Source organism: Crassostrea angulata, chromosome 3, assembly GCF_025612915.1.
Source record: "Crassostrea angulata isolate pt1a10 chromosome 3, ASM2561291v2, whole genome shotgun sequence".
In the NCBI taxonomy this organism is placed as follows: Eukaryota; Metazoa; Mollusca; class Bivalvia; order Ostreida; family Ostreidae; genus Magallana; species Magallana angulata.
The window spans coordinates 31,788,407-31,804,985 of NC_069113.1; the positions used below are offsets into that span (position 1 = coordinate 31,788,407).

At 34.1% G+C, this 16,579-nt stretch overlaps 1 pseudogene; it reads right to left on the bottom strand.

Annotated features, from left to right (window-relative positions):
* Positions 1 to 74: 74 nt before the first annotated feature.
* On the bottom strand, positions 75 to 15,536 carry LOC128176841 (uncharacterized; annotated as a pseudogene).
* Between the last annotated feature and the right edge of the window lie 1,043 nt (positions 15,537 to 16,579).

Here is a 16,579-nt window from a genome sequence, read left to right on the forward strand (position 1 = left end):
CATAGTATTGACGTCACACATACGTCAATTTTATATAATGTTTAATGTATTCGTATGAACGACACGACAAAGGCTCACCCACCCAATAATTTTACTGCGCATCTCTCTCTCTCTCTCTCTCTCTCTCTCTCTCTCTCTCTCTCTCTCTCTCTCTCTCTCTCTCTCTCTCTCTCTCTCTCTTACCCCGGTAGTTGACCTGCCCGTCTCCGTCGGCGTCCGCCTCCTTTATCATCTCGGCGATTTCGTCGTCCGTCAGTTTCTCCCCCAGGTTGTTCATCACAAGGTGGAGCTCCTCCTTGCTGATGTAACCGTTCCCGTCCTTGTCGAACACCTGGAACGCCTCCCTCAGTTCCTCCTCGGGATCCGCGCACTCGGCATGTTTCTTGGCCATCATGTGTAAAAACTCGTCAAAATCTATAGCACCATTTCCTAAAAAAAAAAGGAAATGAAACACGTGCTAAACATTGTAGATTCGTAATTTAACACGATGCCGAATGCAAAGGGCGACATAACAGGGATTTCTCTCGTCTGGCATTGTTGCCAAGCTTAGCAATTATTATCTGCCGCATGTTCACTAACAATTTTGCATCATCAATAATAAAATAGCCAAACAATAAACCTATCAAATATGAAAACCAACAGTTGTCATGTTGGATGTTTTTATATCGTAAGAAATAAAACCATTTTAACAAGACCTTGGACTTCCGATAGGGTATAACTATCTACATGTATTTTTACATCAAAACAAGTTAAAAATGACGCTGGTTTTTGAGTGAAATATGAATAAATCGCGTAGTTTTAGCTAAAAAGCCAGACAAATCTTTTTGATTTCAAAGAACTATAAATGATTTGCCAGCAATGAAATAGACAGGCCTACGTCACATTGCTGTTTATGCTATTTATACAACTACCTAAAGTCCAAGCTCTTGTTATAATGGTTCTACTCAATGGTGAAGAATATGTAACATGGAAAACGCTGGGTTCTTGAATTATTTGCTATCATTCTACTAAGAACATAAAGACAAATGATTCGGTTTTAAACATGCATCGCAATCGATATTAATTTTGTGAAACATGAATATCTTGTACTGAATCCGTTGCTATAGTAACGAAATTATAAAATAAGAAACATTAGATATTAAATATTAATATGTTTTAAAAGTTATTTTTGAAAAGGGGTAATGTTAATATTATAATCTACTCACACAAGCATTTTTATGCAACACGAAAGTGCTGTTGCTATAGCAATTTATGTGTTGAAGAAATATACGCATTTTTTTCGCGAAAACTCCATGGCAAAATGCATTTTTATTCAGTATGTGTGAAAGTTAAGAACATACTTGATCTTTCTCAACATTTAATATCACCGGATTTTATTGTTCAAGGCGCAACTCCATTATTATTCAATCTTATATATGTAAATATATGTAAGAAATATGTCTGCTGTGAGAAAAAGAGGAGGGGGCAGGATCTTGCAAGATCAGATTCAATATTATTTCATAATGGAATGGTGTTTCATTAAGAAGGTGCTATTTGATTTACAGAAACTACATCGATTTTCCAAATATGCATGTGTCAATTCCATGCATATACATGTACGCTCTATTGCATTTTTCTCATTTCTTGCTAGTAAATAATAAGGTATTAAACATGTAAAAAAGATAATAATTTTCTTATCTAAAGTACTTTTTATTCAAGCACATTTTCCAGAGCTTTTAAGTGGCGTCAATTTTTCAAAAGTATGACTGTCACTCTATGACCAAAGAAAATATTTATTTCTTTTAGATTTTTTACGTCTTTTGATACAATATACTAGTATACAATGTAAATAGAAATCTTAAGAAATGTTTGAAGACCAATAACTTCTTAATAATCGCCATCGATATATTCTTGATTAGTTTCTTCATGGGGTGGGGTCGGTAAAGCAACCTTCATGGAATGAAAATCCTGATGGCGTCGCACACCCGCAACAGGTGAAGCAAGGAGACTGCAATGTGCACCTGCTTTCAAAGTAAAATTGGGGTGTTCTGTGATGTGTGTGAGTGTGTGCGAGATGCATTGTGCGTTAGGGGGAGAGAGGGTACGGCGGAAAGAGGTTTCCCGCGTCTTTCTGGATGCAAATTATATATCTGTTTCTAATGTACATTGTAACTTTTATTTCTTTTATACTATTCAAATAAGGATTGGAACAATAACCTATATTCGAAACTTTACATACATGTATTTTGACAAAATTATTCTCATTTAAAGGACATAATTTCGAATTCTTTATTTAAAGGTTATCTTTTTCTCTAATACATGTGATGTGCATGCACCTGTTTTGCTTTGGGGGGTTTTTGTGGGGTTTTTTTTTTTTTTTTTGGGGGGGGGGGGGGGTTTGGTGGGGTTTTTTTTGGAGGGGGGGGGGGGGGGGTTGAAGGCACATTGCAACGAGGAAGAGGCTTAGGGCCTTTCCCTTAAACGTTTATTATTTAGACAACTCTGGGTTGTTGTTTTTTTCATTGTTATGGCAGGGGTTTTCCTTGCTAAGTTTTGGGTCCGTTTACAGGACCCATTCCCAATCCAAAAATTACCGATATATTCCCAAATCAAGATCCATTTTTCCCAATCAAGTGTCAATATTTTTAAATATCAGAACATGTTCTGCTGGTATATAAAATGCAACTTAAACAGATTTTTTCTTCATATGTGTTTATTACTGAGCATAAATAATGGACCAACTAGGGGTGACTTCATTGAAACATTCGCTTTCCGTAACTTCGCCAGAATTTCCTCATCCTGTGCATTAATTTCAACCGATGTTATTTGCATTTATAGTGATGATTTTATTAAAATTGGTAATTTTTAATTAGTTAATATTTGTGCCAATTAAATGCTAAAACTATCATAAAATCGTAAATCTGCAGTTATTTACAAAATTAAACTGTATATTGGTTGTAATTGGGTCAAAGGGTAGGACTAATACCCCCAAATGCAAATATCATTGCCATATTGCAAAGAATTATTTTATTGCATGTTTGTCAATTGGCTTACATAATAAAGAAACATTTCATCTATAAAAGGTAAAAATGCAGGATTTTAATTAACTTTTACAAATTGAAAAACTTCAAGAAATTTGGATGAAAAAGTATTTCTTTTAATCTTTGAATGTAAGTGTGTGTTTGCTTCTATTTAATTTCAGTAACACTTATTATTTAAAAATTAAGTGTAAAGTCTGTATATATCATTGTTACATAATAAAATAAATTAAGTCTTCCAAACTTCTCACTAATTTCTGTGGGGAAGAAGTAATAAAGTATGAATTGTCTGCCATAGGTTGGTCCTCAAATAAAACTAGTAATTTTTGTAATTTTCCCAATTTGAACAGTTTACGCGTCAATTTTCCCAATTCAACGGACCCTGGACCCAGTTTAAAAACAGTAAGAAAACCCCTGTATGGGGGTTCTAAGACTTGCCTATAGTTTTCTTTTCAAAAACCAGAACACAGTTTAAGTGTTTATGTGATAAAAATCGTCAGGACTAGTAAATATGGAAAGGAATTCCACATATCTCCTGATCGTGATAAAACATTTCCGTGTGTATCATGTAGTTGATAATACATTTAACTAGATACTGGTTTTAAATTGGAAACCGGGCCGACGTTAATATTATAACATCTATCGTAACTTACTCTCATGTGCGTCAATATTTCATTATTTATGAAACAGTACACTACTTTCATACAGATAATACTAGACACCCCGAGTAGTCGACCGTGCAAGTGTCATATCAATTACTAGTATTATCGAATCTCTTCTTTTTCCAGTAACAGTTAGAACAATTGCAGGTTAGGCTTCCCTGTTGTTGTTTTTTTACCCAGCAGCCTTCATGAGAAAATAGACTGTACCTCATTACATAATTATCAATCTTAATTCTTCACAGTTTGAGGTATATATTTACATCTACCAAATATTAGTTCCTCTATTTCTTAGCTCTATAGAAACAGCCATACTGAAATCTGCACGCCCTCTTTATCGATTGGTCGAAATCTACAGCGGCTGAAACTGGCAAGAAATTGACAGGACTGAAATTGACACGTCCTGTTTATCGATTGGTTGAAGCCTACAGCGAAACAGAAAAATCACGGACTGCACGAAATAATAATCATGATGATGCCAGACTCAAATTCTCACAGGAGACGATTTGGATGGGGTTTTTTTAGCTAATGTACTTACATTAACAATAATTTAGTGAATTTTACTAACTTTTCATAATCAATTTATTGACAAGTTAAAAGAAAAATGTTAATATAAACAATAAAATGATTTCTTTGATGATTCATGCGGGTTATGAAGGTAGCGATCATTGCAGAAAAAATCTACATAACCCGCTAACACGATGCAATGTCACTACCTTCATATCCCGAATGAATCACCAAAGAAAGCAAATTATTGTTTAAATTTGTCACACTTCACGGCTTGGGAATACGATGTGTACATGTGGTATCGGATAGCGGTCTATTTTTATGTTTCTGATAGATTTGATCAGAATATGCAATTTAACTTGACGTCTGGAACTTTTGCCATTATTTTTTTTCTTCAAAATACAGATATATACAGGAGCTTTATTTTTCCCGTCTTATTTGTTTGTTTTGTATTTTTTTTTTAATCATATAGATCTGTATTTTGATTTCTAAAAGAAGATTGTCTAATTTCTGGGCTTTTTTACGCTAAACTCTTTGGCTTTTTTTTCTAGCCATCATATTTATAATGAGAGTACTGATCATACAATCATAATGATTTTAGCTGCAGATCTGTAGCACAGAGAGGGGAATTTGAGTTAGCTAGCAAATCTAACAAACCCAAATTTCCCGTAGATCTACAGAGTTGCAAATTAGCAGCTATATATTTCAGAAATACTATATTTTTTACGCTAAACTCTTTGGCTTTTTTTTCTAGCCATCATATTTATAATGAGAGTACTGATCATACAATCATAATGATTTTAGCTGCAGATCTGTAGCACAGAGAGGGGAATTTGAGTTAGCTAGCAAATCTAACAAACCCAAATTTCCCGTAGATCTACAGAGTTGCAAATTAGCAGCTATATATTTCAGAAATACTATATATACCATCTTCGTCGATCTCCTTGATCATATTTTCTAGCTCCTTGACGGTTGGCTCCTGACCCAGCGACCTCATGACCACGCCCAGTTCGCTAGTGGTGATGCTCCCATCCCCGTCCTTGTCGAACAAATCAAACGCCTCTCGGTATTCTGTTCACACATACATGTACATGTAAAAACGTTAAAAAAAATTATAAATAGGATGTTGTTTTAGAAAATAATTATGTTATATGTTGACTCAGTTTCTGTAGAGAGTAAAATTGTCATCCCCAAGTTCCTAGATCCCCCATCCCTAAATGATGCCCCCCCCCCCTATTCCCTTTCTATAAACAGATGCAGAAAAGGCGAGATAATCCTTTTTCCCTCACAATACTCCGTACTTCGACACGCTATTCAGACACAATAACCATTTTTCTTTCATAGTCTTGCGGTTGGCCAATATCTCCTTTTAACAATTACATGTAAGTAGATTTCATCAGTAATCTTTCTTATCTTTATTCACAAACAACAAATAACTGCGAAGGTGCATGACGCAGGAAATTGTGGTTTTCTGGTCGAAGTATATGTAACTTAAGTTTGCAACATTTAAAAAAATAACCACCTTTAACATAAGAAACTTTATCAAAGTAGATTCTCTTTTTATTATTATTTAGGCAGTTAATGTCCGCAGGTTTCCGACGCGATAACAATAGCATAATCCAAGCCCCGAGGTCTCCACATCCCGTCAATATCAACAATGTCACTTACCTTCAACTTGCTCCGATGTGAATTTATTCGTCTGCAATATAAAAAGACCATTCACTTAGTCTATATACGTGAATACATGTATATAGTATAAACTGACCTATATTATTTCGGTGGTAAGTATACTATAAAAGGTCAGCTGTAAGTAATTAAGCCATTAACTCGATGCTTTTATATATCCCTAAGGCTGGACCCAAAACAGAAAACATACACAGAGGAGTGTGAAGGAAACGCTTCCCTTTTTTGGTGTAAACTCCGATATTCTCTCAGTACTTTGATTCAAAGAGGATCGCTGTACAAAAAAACCCACACATCCCTTGTTCACTTAATTTTTTTTTATCATAACAACCTGCTTTCGCAAGCTGGATATTCGTTTATGGAAAAAGAAAATTACACTTACCATGACTGTAGCGTAAATGAGCAACAATTTGGGGGTTATTTTTTAGCAGTTCCTGTCCAAAGTTCACTAACTGACAATGTGTGGATACGAGCACATTCGCTTTCACTATACAAGATGCAAAAGGGTGATTGTACCTCGAAAATATTTATCCGAGTCGAGCATGCAGGAAACAACACATTAATTTAGAAACCGGAAATGTACACAATGTTCACGAGTTTCAACTGTGGAGGAAAAATAAAACGTATATTTCACCGAATCAGTTTCTCCAATGCAAACGCATATATGATACAGACTAACATTCCAGATTTCACAAGGGGGTACATTTCACCGATAAAACATTCTATATTTCGTCCCTAGAGTCGGCTAGATGTTTGTTTTCATGGGTAATGAACGGCCATAAATCAAGCGTATATATCCGTGGTTGCGGCGATCTGGCAATTATCAATGAATTTCACTGTTATCATGGAAGGCTTTATGGAGGAAGTATGTTTACAAAATTCCCATATTTGTCAAGCGAGTATTTTAAGGCTTTTTATATTATGCATGTGTATGCATTTGGGGCTTTAAACGGCGGGGTTTAAAAGGAAACTTAATCGGGAAATTTGCATAAAATTGAAAATAGATAATATGCATTGTTGCAAACGTTCATGTAAGAAGGGGATTTTTTTTTTCAACAATGGTAACATGACTACGCTTTTCTATTTAAATATTTGAACAATGTGAAAACAGCACCTTGAGCCTATAACTCTCTTGTAAGATGTAAAATTGATATATTTACATTATTTTATTTTTAAATATTATATTCTCTTTAGTTTCATATCAGGCAAATTACGTTGTTTAAGCGGGGTTTTAGTCTGTATGCGTTGCATGTACTTTATCAAATAACACTATATACCGATTGTTTTAAACGTTCGTTCTTTAACCATATATGTATTTGTCCATATTTAGTAGAATATAAAAAAAAGAAATTTCTAATAATACATTGATTGATAGAAACTCTCTTTTTTATGCGCAGGGAAACGATTTTTCTGACAGAACTTTCTCTATCTGGTTTTTTTTTAGGTTCATCTAAATAATCAATGTTTAGGCAAAACTTTGACATTTTTATTAGCTCTATTAGCGTATGAGGTTTTGATAAAGACGCACCTCTATAAAAGAAAAGTCAAGTAAAAGTCCACGTGATTTTAAAAATAACTTACTTTATCCGTTCATTATTTCCCACTTTTATACACGTAAACTGTTAACTTTTAATAGATAAAAATTTTTATATTTTAGTGTCATTACGAGAAGAGTGTAGATCTAATGCAGTGTTGGATAGTTTACCCTACATTCACCAGATCTGTTCATAACTCCATAAACACATTTTCATGTACTCTCAGATGGTTTCTTTAAAAAACACAAACTTTTCAGTTAACTGTGTAACTATATAATCCATTATATAAATAGTGCATGTTTGGGAGGGTAACAGTTGAAATTGACACCCCGAGAAAACCATGGTCAACCGACGCGAAGCAGAGGTTGACAATGGTTTTCGAGGGGTGTCAATTTCAACTGTTATCCTCCCAAACAGGCACTATTTATTTTGTTATACTGAATGTCTTAATTTTTAAGAAAAGTTCACTTCTTTTATAGAGGAATAACGTGAATTCTACAGCGAACCGTACGCGCATAATTTTCGCGCATGTTACAATTTTTAATGTTACCCGTTGCTAAGTGCGTTGCTAACGCTGAGGGTAATAGAAAGGATTATGAACTGCGTCTTAACCAATCAGATTTCAGTATTTAACATGAAAGTATAACAACACAATATGGTGTCGTAAAAATTGCGTACAACATATGGTTGAAACCATCTTCGCTAGCCAAGAGTGTCCGATCCGCTTTTCTCATCTATTACCCAGGTATAGTGCAGTAGTAGAGAGCGCTAGCGAAGATAGGTTGAAATGTAAACTTAAAATTCCCATTTACATGAATGACAAATAAACGTTATAAAATCGTAGAAGAAGTCTTAATTCGTTATTTTTTTTCGGTCCACATTGCCACAAATTCTGAAAATATAGATGTGAAAGTATTTAAATATATGTTAGATGTAAAATTCCTAAAAGGAAAACATATACGTTCTCTTTATAAACCTGTAAATGTTGCACATTGTTTCATCGAAACTGATTACTAGTAAACGGTGACTCATACTGATAGCTAGAGATTAAAAGAAAATTACATGTACATGTAATTTATTATTGAACCTTGATATGTAAATGTAATTACATTTTTTGTGTTAATCATGAGGACTAATTTAATTCGGGTAAATGATATAATCTGTTGTGTACATCAATGGGTAATACCTACATATAATTGCTCCATTTAAATACAATGATCCTGTGTTTCAGTTTAAAGTGTTTGTCACTAAACTTAAATTGTCAAGTTAGACATACAATTTCAACTTATTTACGTCCTTCTAAAACTCTTTAATATTTCTATAGCAAAATATTATGTGCGTTTTTATGTTCATACTAAACAGTGATGAACTATTAAAATGTTTATTATCGTATTTCCAAGTTATTTTCAAACTTTCTTATTTTTTTCTCTCTGATTTCGAAAACTCTGATCGAATTCCTTATTTTCCTCACTTGTACCCTTTTTATCAATTTATTTTTTCAAAATTTCAAAATAATACACCCCTTCCTCTGTCCCCCACATGCATAATGTCGCATGATAACAATCGGTCTTCATTTTTAGAAATGACCTTGAGGAGGTCAGTGTAGTGACCTTGATAGTTGATGAGCCCGTCCCAGTCAGCGTCCGCCTCCCAGGTATTCTCCTCCACCTTTTTCGTCCGTCAGCTTCTCCCCCAGGTTCGTCATCAAAAGTCGGAGGTCGCGTACTTGAATGAGTCCTGTGTTGTCCCTGTTTAGCACTTTTAACGCTGATATCATCTCCTCTTTAGAGTCCGTATCTTTCATTTTCTTGCCCATCATTTGAGGAAATTCCTCAAAATCGATTGTTCCGTTTCCTGTTTGAAACGTTATCGTGATAAAAAGCAAGCATTCACTTTAATTTAATACATATTCACTTGATAAAGTGAAATTGTTTCGCATTACTTTCACTTGGTTTTTGAATGCAAGAATAATATGCACTGAACATGAACACACTGAATGTAAAAATTTCGAAGTTAAACTCTCGCGAGACACGATTTACCCGTATAACCACCAAAAACTCTTTTTCTAAAAGTATAGTAATTTAAAATTTACCATTTTATAAATAACCGTTTCATTCCAACGAGCACATGTAATAGTAGTAATTTTAACTAAGTTATACGTGATTTTACCGTCAACATCGACTTCCTGTTTCATTTCCTGTAGTTCCGACTCCGTGGGGTTCTGACCCACTGACCTCATAACGGTCCCCAACTCTTTGGTTTTGATGATCTTGTCCCCATCCTTGTCAAAAAGCCTGAAATCTTCCTTGAATTCTGCAAAAATTAAACGACATTCATCCGTATGCATGCATCTGTATTGTTGCCTTTTCTTATAAATTGGGAGATCCAAATATTTATTCATGCATACCTAAGATTTGTTCCTTTGATAATTCTGAAACCAAATCCTACAAAAGGTGAATTCATTATAACTACTAGTATAAACTTACTTATATATTATCATAAATTATAACGATTTTCTTATTTATAAAGGGTTAATAATGATCATAATGCAATCATGTCTGACGATTTGAAAATGATAATGATGAGAATGTGACTTTTCCCCATTAATTTACAGAAATATATTATGAACAATTTGGTGTAAATTTTGCTTTTGGTAAGTATAACACAACAAGCAATGACTGCACAACAATTTCTTAAAATATTTTAAAAACTGATCATATAGGTGGAGTTTCCTTTTCTGTGCATTCAACACATTTTTTAACAGGCTCTCCTGTGGCCCTTTTATGGTAAAAAAAATGTCATAACCAATCAGCTAGTGATCTATACATCCTCAGCTAACATTATTTTTAGTGACAGGGAAACTTTAAAATAGATTTTTGCCCACTTCTTTTCTATATTTCTGGAACCACACACAACAGGAACCAACTGGCAACATCAGCTGCAACCGTAATGGCAGAATATTTTCAAGATGATCAAAAATTAAGGGTATACACTGAAAAGAATGTAAAACTGCCCTGTCAGTAGAGTACAACTATGCATATACTTAAAAAATAAGATGATATCTTTCGTGATTCATGAGGACTATGAAGGTGGCGACATTGCAGAAAAAATTCACATAACCTCCTTCATAACCCGCATGAATCATCAAAGAAAGCATTTTATTGTTTATATTTACATTTTTCTTTTAACAAATTAATATAATGATTGTAAAAATTAAGTTAAATTCACTTAATGTACATCAGCCAAATCGTCTCCTTTAGGAATGGAGTCTGATATCATCATGATTACATGTACTTCGTGCAGTCCGTGATTTTTTTTAGGTAACTGTAAGTTCGACCAATCAATAAACGGGGCTATGAATTAATTAAAGTTTCCGTAAAAGTAGAGGGAATCGGGCCTACTCAGTAATAGCTGCAAGTCTGTAGCTCCCGGTCTGAAAAAAAAATCGGATGGAGGACCTGGGAGATATAGGGCCACCCATTGAAAAAAAATTGTATATTTATTGCGCAGAAAAACGTGCGCTAGTTTTGGACTGATTTACCTTATTTATACGCAAATTCTGTGAAAACAATTAGTACCATTAAATTCTTCATGCAATTTACTACTGATATCGCCTCTTTATTTGCCCCAGACTTTCTCCGAAACACGCTACCGACCTCGGAAAATCAAGTATGTTGAATTTACATCGAGATCGAGAGTCGCCATTTTTACATGTAAACAAAGTGCACCACATGAATTTACGGGACTGGTTATGGTGTTTAAAAGAGCCGAGGCAAGTGAAGAGACGATATCAGTAGTAAATTGCATGAAAAATTTAATGGTACTAATTGTTTTCACAGAATTTGCGTATATATAAGGTAAATTAGTCCAAAACTAGCGCACGTTTTTATGCGCAATAAATATACAATTTTTTCAATGGGTGGCCCTGTAGCTCCCAGGTCGTCCATCCGAATTTTTCAGACCGTGAGCTACAGACCTGCAGCTAACTCAGTAGATGTAAATATAAATAGTTTTTGTGTGTAGTAGGTTAGGAATTCATAATGAGCAAAAACATAAGTGTCGGATAAAATCTAATTCTTCGCATATTGAGGTACAGATAAACTGCTTTTATAACCATTTTAACAAGGCCTTGGACTTTCAGTGGGACGAAGCAATTTTTTTCGTCAAAACAAGTTAAATATGACGCTGATTTCAAGTGAAATATACACAGATCGCGTAGTCTAAGCTCAAAAGCCAGACAAATTTTGTTAATTTCAAAGAGTCATGGCTAAGTGGCCTACAATGAAACAGACAGGCCTACGTCACATTGTTGTTTGACACCAACTACCCAAAGTCCAGGCAAGCTCTTGTAAAATGGTTCGATTTCATTTTTATATGCTGCAAGAGGGGTACCAAGATTGCTTATGCATATATATCATGTACATCACTGTCTTAAAGATAAACACTTAAACACCGTTTGACACCATGATACCCAAGAAAGCTTGGGTAGACTACTTTTATCATCAAAAGTCAAATATACGTAAACAAAAAAAAAAAAACAAAATCGGTGGTCAAACTCAAATGTTTCCCAGCATTATTTGATATTACATTTAATTTTTTACAAACACGAGTCAAATGAACCTTATTTTCAATGAGGTTTATCATATTTTTTCTGTGTTTTTTTTGTTATTTTGTTTGGGTTTTTTTCTGTTTTTGTTTTTTTGTGTGTGTTTTGTTTACAAACTAACAAGTACTTGCAGGCAAAAACAGAAAAGAAGTCTCTGTTTACTGGGTATAACGCTTTTTTTTAGTTTGGGGAAAATCTTGTTAGGAATTGTATCGACAACATTTTACTGGGCCTGAGGTATCCAATCTCTTACTGGCAGGTAAACAGGGACCAATACCACCGATTTGTCAACCATTAACCAAAAGGAGCTACCAAATCGTCCAAATTACTTTAAGATATCTGACTTTATCTGTCCTGCCTACAAATATTAACATACAAAACACAAACATGAATAATTATGGTATTATAAACAAAATTTATTAAACACTACACGTCAAGTGATTGCACAGTGCACCTCGTGCAGTCTTGGATTATTTACCTTACATACACCAGTTATTTTCATAACTCCATAAAGACAATTACATGTATTCTCAAATGATTTTTTAACAATGAGATGTTATACACAACCTAATCATGTACCTGTATAATCAGTTACATTTGCGCAAGCATTACAGAATTTTTCGATGCATCAAAAATTGCGTATAGATGGTTGAAATGTAAACTTGTAGTTCACATTGTAGATGAATGAGAAATAAATGGTATCAAATTGTAGAGATGTCTAAATCCGCCATTTTATCATCTTTTACCGGTCATCATTGCCACAAATTCTGCAAAAAAGATATGTTAAAATACGTACGTTAAAATTGCTAAAAGGAAATCTTAGTAAGACGTTTTATATCTCTTTATAAACATGTAAATAATACACATTGTTTTATTGAAACAAATAAATCATAGCTACATGTGTAGAAATAAGACAAAAATATTTATTACTGGACCTTGATAACTCTATGGAATAACAGTTTTGATAATATCATTATCTGCCCCCTTTCAAGATGAACTATATGATTCTGTTAAATGAAATAATTTATATCTAATAACACTCAGCCCTTATTTTTAGAAATGACCTTGAGGAGGTCAGTGTAGTGACCTTGATAGTTGATGAGGCCGTCCCCGTCCATGTCCGCCTCCCTGATCATCTCTTCCACCTCCTCGTCCGTCAGCTTCTCCCCCAGGTTCGTCATCACGTTCCTCAGGTTGGGTCCGTTAATGTAGCCTGTGTTGTCCCTGTCGAACACTTTGAACGCTGACTTCAGCTCTTCTTCGGAGTCCGTGTCTTTCATCTTCTTGGCCATCATTTGAAGAAACTCGTCAAAATCGATTGTTCCGTTTCCTTTTTAAAACGTAAAATATACACATACAAATGTATGCAAGAAATGACAAAATTGATTGGTTAGATAAAATATTGTATATAGTCATGCCTTTTCTATATAATAATACCTGTAAATTCAGTGCACATATACATGTATAACGGGTTTTTAAAAAAAGTTTTTGGGGGGGTTGGGGTGGGGGTTTTTTTTTAGGGTCTATTCTTATGCATTATTAAGGAAAGTATGTAGCCAATTGTATATCTTGTAAATTTATCGTGATAAAAAGCAAGCATTCACTTAGACAATACTCATTTGAGTTCACCTAGAGTGAATATAAGTAAAATTGCTTCGCATGAATTCCACGTGATTCTGAATGCTAGAAAAATAATACGCACTATACAAGACTACACGAAAATCTTTTCATGTGAGTGCTCTTTACACGTAAAAATTGCCTTAAAAATTCCAAGAAAATTTATGCGACACAATATACCGGTATAACTGCAAAGAAGATTCTTTGCTAAAAAGCATAGTGATTAATTAAAAACTTTACCATTTCCTAAATATCAGTTTCATTCCAACAAGTATGAGATTTTTACCGTCAACATCGACTTCCTGTACCATTTCCTGTAGTTCCGACTCCGTGGGGTTCTGACCCAGTGACCTCATAACGGTCCCCAACTCTTTGGTTGTGATGGTTTCGTCTCCATCTTTGTCAAATAGGCTGAAAGCTTCTTTGAATTCTTAAAAATATATTTTAAAACGGTATTTATTCGGATGCATGCGTATTTTGTTGCTTTATAAAATGGGAAAACCAAATATTTATTCGTGTTTACCTAAAATTTGCTCCTCTGATAATTCTGCAACCAAATCCTACAAAAAGGTGAGGACATAATCATTGTTATTTCAACCTTACTACATGTACATATCCTAAAGTATTACGATATTCTCATTCATACGGGTAAAAAAAAATATAATTATTGCATCATGTCTGTTGATTTGAAACAAAAACCAAAACCTTTCCTCTTATTTTAGTGTTTAACAAATTACAGGACTATTTAATATAAATAATATTAAAATATAGATTTTGAATTTGGTAAGTAGGACACAACGTGCCATGGATCCATAACATTTTTTAAATTTATTTTTTTTTAAAGTAAGTTGGTGGAGTTTCGTTTTCTGAGGTGTCATTAATATTATAGAACAGGCTCTACTGTGGCCCTGTTATGAAAAAGAAAATCTATGTCAATAACAATTAGCAAGTGATCTAGCATTCCTCGGTTGACATCAGATTTTGGTGACAAAGAAACATAGTTTTCCGCCTACTTCTTTCATATACTGCTGGAAAAACACACAGCAGAAACCAACTGATAACATCAACTGCAACTTTTAGTGAAATTGCAGATTTTTTTTCCCAAGATGATTTAAAACATGTATTTACAAAGGAGAAAATAAGCATGTATGCAGCTGACTTTAAACGGGAATAGCCCTTTTATCACGGGACATTCGAATGTAAAATTTTGGGATATCGAATTTCAAGTCTCTACAATTTAAAAGAAACTTTGATTTTGACTTCATGGACACTTTTAAAAGCATTTATTAGAAGCAAAGAAATGTGTCGGTTAAAATCTGATTCTCTGCATATTGGGGTACAGATAAAATTCTTTGATAAATTTTCATATGCTGCCAGTGAGGTAACAAGATCGTTTTTGCATATGTTGCATTGCTTGGTGTTATATTGCTTTCAGTCTTATTAAAAACACACCTTCTAACACTATGATATAAGAAGGATAGGCAGACAACTAAAAACTCCAATAAAGTCTTATATCAAATTCTGGAAAATTAGCATTGTTTGATAATACACTAAACATTTTACCAACACGAGTCAAATGAACCTGTTTTTCAGTTAGGTTTACAGCATTTTTCGAGTTTGTTTTTTTAGTTTTGTTTATAAATCAGCAAGTACTTACAGCCATAATGGTTTAATCCAAATCAGTAAAGAAATCTCATGTGCAGATCTTGAGACGAAACCTATTGTTCAAATCCTCTAGCGACACTTAATCTAATTCTTGACTTATCATTAGCTATAGACGCCTGATCCGATCATCCGTTTAAAATACAACTATTAGTTGGTGGCTCAATTACTTCGGCCATGCATTTAAATCAAAAACCATCAGCCCCAATGGATCATCCAAGACTTTAGTAAATCGTTCACTTCAGAGATTAAAAAAAATTATAACAGATCGATAACCAGAAATCGAAAAAGTTTTGGAGACAAGGGCCGGGAGCGTTGGGGTAGTTTAGTTTTTCTGTTCACTGGGTATAATGATTTTTTTAGTTCGTGGGTAAAACCATTTAAGAATCATATATAATTGTCCATTTTATCGGCAATATTTTACTAGGGCTGAGGTTTCCGATCTCCTACTGGCTGTGTAAACACAGACTCAGGTTAATACGACAGATTTGTCAATCAAGGACCAAAAGGGGCTACCAAACGTCTTTTTTATGTGAGAAAAGAGGGTATATTAATGGCTATATCATACGGCCTTCATTCCCGGGATTAGGGGACAGTCACTAGTAGTAAGAAATGTGGGTTATCTGTACGAATATAGAATTTGGTTATCCTGGCTCTACCCTGTCTTTGTTTGACATGATAGTGGTCGATGTTTGATAAAGAATGGTGTAAAGTGGGGTCTACATGATGCATGCGTTCTTTGGCACTTCTCAATTTTTGAATTTATTTTCTCGGAACTTGTGTGAAGGTTTTACTTTCAAGGCCAGTAGGCTATCAGAACATTGCCCTTTTTTAACAGATATTGCACGTCTTGATAATTTTTATATCCATCTAACATTTCTCGAGTGCGGATAAAGAGAATATTTTCCTTTAGTATCATAGAAAGCATTATTACAACCTTTCTATAGAGTTGATTACATTTTGTCCATTGGTAAGTTACTTAGCTGGTGACCAACAATATTCTTCTTTTACCAGTAAAAAGAGAAGTAGGAAAACTTCCCGTAATTATGTATTTCATTTTTCTCCTCTTCTACCCTTATTTTTTTTTTTTTTTTTTTTTGGGGGGGGGCTATTTTGATGACTAATGTTAGATTCTGTTATCAATTTTTAAAGCAATATGAGCTGCGTTTTCATGTTGAATTTTTTTTAACGAAAATGATATTTTCTACTAAAATGACAAAATATATCATGGTTTTTAAATTTCTGTTAGCCATATTTTTGTGGAAAAAGCCGTTAAGAAGCCTTAATAGGAGC